The sequence below is a fragment of the Cheilinus undulatus genome, linkage group 17, assembly GCF_018320785.1.
Source record: "Cheilinus undulatus linkage group 17, ASM1832078v1, whole genome shotgun sequence".
Classification (NCBI taxonomy): domain Eukaryota; kingdom Metazoa; phylum Chordata; class Actinopteri; order Labriformes; family Labridae; genus Cheilinus; species Cheilinus undulatus.
This window is the reverse complement of record NC_054881.1, coordinates 36347129-36355376: the sequence shown is the minus strand read 5'-3', so window position 1 is coordinate 36355376 and position 8248 is coordinate 36347129.

Genomic DNA, 8248 nt, shown 5'->3' with positions numbered 1-8248 from the left:
CTCATCAGAATGTGGCCAGTTAAGGTTTTCTGAGTGGCTAGTGAAGCTACCTAAGGTCACCCATGATGAGCAGCTCAGAGATGCATGTGTTGACCATAAATCCCAAGCCTCCTCCAGAGAATCATTCATGGTAGATTTCAAGATGAAGCTAGCATCAACAGAAGTGATGGGCATTACCTACAGCACATACATCCAGAGCATATAGTGGCATTCATTAGGCTGTGATGGAGAGTCGAGTGGACATACAGGGGAGCAGTTCTTTACATAAATCAATAAATCACCTCCTTTACCTTTCCTGTCACATATAGAGGAGGTTTAAGCATGGTGGACTTCAACTGAAGCACACTGGGCTTGGAGCCAGGTTTCTGTAAAAATAAAGATATCTTAGATTGTTTCTTTTGACACATATACACAGCTGTTTTTGTTTACATGCCTAATGTCAGGTGCACTCATGGCTCAGGGGAAGAGCAGGATGCCGCTCAATTGGAAGGAAGCTGTTTGATTTGCAGATACTTGAGTCTGAATGTGAAAACTTCCGTAGAAGAGACACTGAATTCTAAAAGTGTGGTCACAAAGCATAAGCACTGGTGTGGGAATGTGCATGAACATAATAGTTAGATCCCAAATGGCAGAATGACGCTTTTCAAAGCAGCCTCTACTCATGGTGTGTGAACGTGTGAAAGGCATGGAGTGTAAAAAAGGAAGAGGTGACATACAAGCTGAATATAAACTGAAATATCAAGACCCATGTGGTGAAACAGAGAGCAAGTAGCTCTCAGAACAAATTGCTGTTGCACTGAAACTGTGTCATAATTCCTCTATACGATCATAATAGGTATGAGGGTTTAATACCTCATTTGTTATGTATGTAGAGGTTTGCTGTGCTGCAACTGAATCTGCAAGGTGACATTATTAAAAAAAATGTATGGCATGAAAGGTGTAATACATGTAAAAATGATGAACCCCCTCAGATGTTAAACCCTTTAATTGATTATATAAATCAATCATGGTCAATATATTTTGGCTTTATTGACCAAAAAATGCAAAAAACCTCTTTTTTGTCAAGAAACTACAGATTCCAATAAACTAATGAAATAAAGATAACCCGAGTGCTGTGAATGTGTCTGTAATCGTTCTATAAAGACACCTGTTTCTGGGAGGCCCAGTCACTGGTTAAGCAGTATTCCTGGCTACCATTACACCATGAAGACAAAAGAACACTCCAAACAACTCAAATAAAAGGCTATTGAAAAGTCTAAGTCAGGGGATGGATACAAAAAATGTGGAAGGAATCTGGCACATGTGTAAATCTGCCTAGATCAGGATGTCCTCATAAACTGAGAGAGAAGGGCACCAGCTGAGAGAGGCCACCAAGACACCTATGACTGGTCTGGAGGAGTTACAAGCTTCAGCAGCTGAGATGAGAGACTCTGCATAAAACTGTTGCCCAGGTTCTTCACCAGCCAAAGCTAAATGAAAGTGTAGCATGTTGAAGATGGGGCATAGCTAGGGATTTTGGGTCCACAGAAAGAATATTACACAGCCCCCCTTTAACTGGCTAGCCAAGCAACAAATGTCACATCATATTTTTACAAATATATATGCATTTTAATGTATTTTGAAGCATTATTATTTTGAGCAATATTTTATTATGGTTAAACTGAATTTACTTGCATTATTTGGCAGTGCTGGGCTGCACTATTTGGACATTTTTAAGGGAGGAGCGGGGCCCCCACAGAATTTATTCTACTATATTTGATACAAATTTCAGTCTGTTGACCAATTCATTTTGTCACTTTTGATTAATTAGTGACACTAATCACTAATAAAAAATAAATAAAAACCCACATTTCACTGCAGGTTCATTGCAGGAAAACTCATCAAATCTCAACCAGCGTTCGCCAAAAGGCATGCGTGAGACTCCATGATCAAGTGGAAGCAGGTTCTTTGGTCTGTAGAGGCCAAAGTGGTGCTTCTTGTCCATCAGATGAGATGCTGTTTGCGAGCACCAAACACTGCACATCACCACAAACACACCATCCCCACTTTGAAGTAAAGTAGTGGCAGCATCATGTTGTGGGGATGCTTCTCAGCAGCCAGCTCTGGAAGGCTTGTAAAGGTAGAGGGTAAAATGTCTTGGTGGCCTCTCTTACTAGTGTCTTTCTTGAACAGACACTAAGTTTGTGAGAACAGCCTGATCTAGACAGATTTACGCATGTGCCACATCCCTCCCATTTCATGATGATTGATTTAACTGAACTCTGGGGGACGTTCAGTGATTTGTATTTTTTTTGTATCAACCCCCTTACTTATACTTTTCAATAACCTTTTCTCTTAGTTGCTTGGCGTGTTCTTTTGTCTTTATGGTGTAATGGTAGCCAGAAATACTGCTTAACCAGTGACTGGACCTTCCAGACACAGGTGTCTTTATACTACAATCATTTGAGGTGCATTCACTACACCAAGGTGATCCCCATTTCACTAATTGTGAGACTAGCACGGAATTAGGTCAGTCAATTTAAAGGGGGTGAATATTTATGCAATAACTTATTTTATACTACATTTTTGTTTGATTTACATTACTTTGCCGAAATCAGTTTCTGCTCTGAGACCTAACAGGGTAAAATTACATTGACCAAGGGAGTGAACACTTTTTTTGAGTGAGAGTGAACACGTGAAAATAAATATGGATGGAAGAAAATCCCTCAAAGCTAGCAAAGTCTAAGGCCCCATCCACCCGGAGACAAATTCAGGAGTATACGCAAAAGTTTTTTGTCGTATCAGTATTTCATCCACACGGAAACTGCGTCTTGGGTGACTGTAAATAATACTTCTTGGAAACAGGTCCCAGAGTGCACAAATCCGTAAACGACTTCCGTTTCGTCTCCGTGTGGACGGCCAGCCGCATATTTCTTGAAACAATAATGTCACACATAGTGTAGCTCTCTTAAGACGCCTGCACTGGTCTGGCCAAAACAACAATGGCGGACTACAGGGTTGTGTTCAGGATGCAGAAGCGACTGAGCTTGTTACAGCTTTTACAGCAAAATCTGATGCTCCTTTACCACCGCTGCAAAACACATACACCATACGTTTTTAAATCCAACAGGGAGAACAACCAGAAGGGCAACTAGAAGAAAGTTTGTGTCAGTTTTCTGTGATCTTGTTCTCTCTTTTGCTGGCAGCGTTACAGCGCCACGTACAGACTTGGCATAAACACTACAGCGTTTTCAGTCATTTTCAGTAGTTCCGTGCTTACCCGGATATTTCCTGAAACAATCCCGTCTTTACAGAAAACTTTTTCAAAACGAAACGGCAATATATCGTTTCATATCCATGTGGATGGGGCCTAAAGATAGTGTTAAAGAGCAAGGGATGAACATGTGGCTGTATGTTCTTGATCTTTGACGTATGAAATCAAAAATCTAATCAGATCATGACTGAGTCACGGTAGACATTAGTGCAAAGAAAAATCCCTCAAAACATGTCTCTGATATTCTCAAATCTGGCCAGACGGATGAACAAATGGTAAACTTCCTCCTACCTCAGCCCAGCCGGCAAGAAAGCATAAAATTGAATCAAAACAACATAAAATCATTGATGCAATTGGAAAAGAGAATGATGCATTTTTTATTCATTTTTTCTAATTAAGTCTGAAAAAAGAAACTCTCCCAGGTGTTTAAAGCATGCATGTCCAATGCAGCAGCATCTGTCTGCAGTATCAGCTTTGGAGCTATTCATCACAGCCAGGGTGCTCCAGAAATACTCGGTGATGCCTCACATCGCATAGAAGCGCACACACTCTCTCATTAGGCATGGACAGAGAGAAGAAGGAGGAGACTTAACACCTATTAGGTCAACTATGCAGAGAAAATATCAGGAGGAGGAAGTGAGAAAAAAAATCAGGAGAATTAGCGCGTGAGCAGCCGAGCTCTTAGCCTAAGGAGTGATCACAGCCACCACACTGAGATAAGCCTTGGAGAGGTCAATAAGGAAAACCATTAGCTGACAAACGGCCGCCACTGTAATGTCATTATAAACCCTGCCTATAGGAATCAGAGGGTGTGTATCAACACATGAAAAGGAATAACAACAGTGGAGACATTAAGACTAATGCTCCACACTGATAATCCCTTACTTCTACACTGAAATGACCATCAGGGCTGCAGATGTAAATGGAGCATTTGGGTCATTCCGGTGCTTTAATTTAAGCTGTAATCCTGCGGAAGCTCACTGAGTTATTTCCTCCTCTTGCCTTCCTGGTCTTCTCATCTCTGGCTTGTGTCATAGTAAAAATCTGCACAAGGCTGAAAAAGACTCGCCGAGACCTTCGCATTTCTCAGGGCACCTCCGTGGCCTTGTTTACACATTCTCCCCATCCAGTGATAGCCCTGATGTGGGATTAATGTTGTCATTTGCACCTATTGTTCCCACTCACTCTCCCGCTCTCACCCGCCTTCCTCCGCCTCTTCTTCTCCATCCATATGTCCTTTCCTTTGTCGCCTCCAGCCTTCCCTCCCTCCTCCCTTCTCCCTTCCTGTCCTCCCTCCACTGACTTTTAAATGAGCGGAGCACCCAATGGATATATCACTAACTCCATTAAGCAGACACTGCTCGCCTTAAGGTGCAGCCTGGTGTGTTGGTATGTGCCTGGTGTGTAACAATGGGCTGTGTGTGCAAACAGGGGTGAGAAAAAACAGGAGGAAAAGGGCAAAAAAAATGGAGGTGGATGTGTGGATTGACTGCATATGAGGGCGGGTGAGTGATCACATACCACTGGGGTCAGATTTGCAAAGATTGAACATAAGCACCCACGTTCCCCTATTTTTCCATCCATCTGTGGAGGAGCAGACATTAAATTAATGGCCTGTTCTAGCGCTCTTCATGTGAGTGTATAAATAATGAATGAACAAACATGAACCTCAAATAGTGTACATTATTACATGAAAGATGAGCAAGGATAAAGGAACAAGCAGAGGTCACACATTTGAAAAAAGTGCATGCCTCAAATGATCTATAGAGCTTCAAAAATAGTGCTTATAAGCATGAATGCCTCATGTTTATCTGTCATATTAGACAAAGCTCATTTGTTAGTAAGAATGTGCACCTGGATGATAATCCATTTCGTCTATCTGCTGGAATCCCAGCAACTTATCACCTTGAGGTTCTGTTAGGTGGTCTAAAATTATGGATCTAGCGTCTCCTCTATTCCTCCATGTGTTACGAATCAATATAAGCCCCAGCACCTTACTTGTTATCTCACTGGTGGAGTCTGATTGGACAGCGAGAGCACTCATGTTAGGAAATGTGCAACAGGGACATTAATTGGACATATTTGAGTAATTTAACTCCAAAAAGTGGCTGTCTGCAGGTTTTGTTCATTAGCTTCTTTTTTTCAGCTCTGTATCAGGTAGTTGTGGCAGAATAAAGTGAGGCTGGTGTGGAGTCATAATCGTTTGGCATGATTAGAGTGTTAGAGATTGTGAGAGAGAGATAAAGGGGAATATCTGTCCCTTATAGGCTCACCAACCGGGCAGGCAGCCAAAGAGCCCTCCTCTTCCTGGGCCACATCCTCCTTAGAAAGTCATTCAAAGGCTACAGTGTGTTGTGACAGATGATAAACTTTTCAAATATGACTGTACCATTGTGTTTATTCCCCTTTTGTTTATGGGTAGACATCAAAATCCAATACAGTACGTCCAGTACTGATCAGGCCAAATCAACACACAGATTTTGGTGCGTCTATCGATACATTGCTTGTTTGAGTAACTATCCAATCAGATTGATAGAACGTCAAAACATAGGTCTACACTGTTACATTTCAGCTACACGTTTATTTTAAAGTAGTAGTAGTAGTAGTAGTAGTAGCTAACAGTAAGCACCTAAGCTAAAGAGGATATTCACTCTTCTCTGGACTGTGTGGACATACACTATATTGCCAAAAGTATTCACTCACACATCCAAATAATTGAAATCAGGTGTTCCAATCACTCCCATGGCCACAGGTGTATAAAATCAAGCACCTAGGCATGCAGACTGTTTCTACGAACATTTGTCGCTCTCAGGAGCTCAGTGAATTCCAGCATGGTACTGTGATAGCATGCCACTTGTGCAACAAGTCCAGACGTGACATTTCCTCTCTCCTAAATATTCCACAGTCAACTGTCAGTGGTATTATAACAAAGTGGAAGCAATTGGGAATGACAGCAACTCAGCCATGAAGTGGTAAGCCACGTAAAATGATGGAGCTGGGTCAGTCGATGCTGAGGCGCATAGTGTGCAGAGGTCGCCAACTTTCTGCAGGGTCAATCGCTACAGACCTCCAAACTTCATGTGGCCTTCAGATTAGCTCAAGAACAGTGCGTAGAGAGCTTCATGGAATGGATTTCCATGGCTGAGCAGCTGCATCCAAGCCAGACATCACCAAGTACAATGCAAAGTGTTGGATGCAGTGGTGTAAAGCACGCTGCCACTGGAGTCTAGAACAGTGGAGACACATCCTCTGGATTGATGAATTGTGCTTCTCCATCTGGCAGCCTGATGGACGAGTCTTGGTTTGGCAGTTGCCAGGATAACGGTACTTGTCTGACTGCATTGTGCCAAGTGTAAAGTTTGGTGGAGGGGGGATTATGGTGTGGGCTTGTTTTTCAGGAGCTGGGCTTGGCACCTTAATTCCAGTAAAAGGAACTCTGAATGCTTCAGCATACCAAGAGATTTTGGACAATTCCATGCTCCCAACTTTGTGGGAACAGTTTGTCCCAACATGACTGTGCACCAGTGCACTAAAGCACAAGGCAAATTATTTCCAAGGTGTTGGAGGCCAACAGCCTGGATTTACAGTCAAAATGCATTCATAATGTAGTAAAATGACAATGCTTTTTCACTGGTTAATGGAGATGAAGTTAGCAGCAAATCAATTAGTGATGAAAAGTAGTGCTGAAGTCTAAGGAAGCAGTTAAATGTTTTACAGTCATCTGAAGTTGTCCTAATGATTTACAGTCAACAGGCGATACCAACAATCAATCAGAATAAGCTGAAGACGTTCTGATCATCCACCTGCACTGACAATTGGTCCAAAGGGAAGGCAGGGAGGGGAAAATAACTCCACATAACACGCGAGCATGATGACTTTGGGGGGGGGGTTACAAAAAGCAGAAGCTGAAGGAGCCATCACAGAGGTGGAAAACAAGGTCCATAAAGACATGGATGATAGAGTTTGGTGTGGATGAACTTGACTGGCCTGCACAGAGTCCTGACCTCAACCTGATAGAACACCTTTGGGATGAATTAGAGTGGAGACTGAGAGCCAGGCCTTCTCATTCAACATCAGTGTGTGACCTCACAAATGTGCTTCTGGCAGAATGTCAAAAATTCCCATAAACACACTCCTAAACCTTTTGGAAAGCCTCCCCAGAAGAGCTGAAGCTGTTACAGCTGCAAAGGGTGGGCCGACGTCATATTAAACCCTATGGATGAAGAATGGGATGTCACCTAAATTCATATGAGAGTCAAGGCAGGTGAGCGAATACTTTTGGCAATATAGTGTATTTCAGACAGAGGTAACTGCAGGGTGGGCCTCTCGCCTCGTTTTGTCAACTATGTCTGCATTTTTTTATTCATAAACCACCGCCTTATGAGATCATTTACTTTCCCCTCGCAAGTGGTGTCCAATACAGGCTCTATGGATAACATGGATGTGACTGCTTCATGCCTCCTTTGGTACACTGATGGTAGTCTGCCGCTCATAACAAGAGAGTTCATCCATTGAACAAAAAACATCACATAAAAGAAAATGAAATTTTCATTGGGCACAGTCACAATAGGCAGAGTTGCTCCAAAGCATGATGTCATGCTGTTGGAAATACACAGCATTTCTTCATCGCAGTTAGCGCTGAAAGCAACACGGACATCTTTCTGTGACAGAAAACGATGTCGCACCCTGTTTTGACATGTGATAATTACGGGGAAAGGATTAGTTGTTGTTTACAGCTTATGAGTTGTGGTGTCCCAGCTAATGACTGCACTAGCAGGCCTGCGAGAGTCATTAGCTGGGCCTGAGCTGCAGCGGCACTTCTGTCTGAACTGGACAACGTGTCTTATCCAAACAAGTGCAGAGAGCAACACTGAAAGCTTTCCGTCACAGAAAAAAATGTTCTCACTCTACTCCCGGTCTGTTTTGGCGTGGCTTTCCAATCATGGCAGTGGGCTTGTCTGGTATTGTCCAGCGTTAGCTGTTGACTTAGATGTC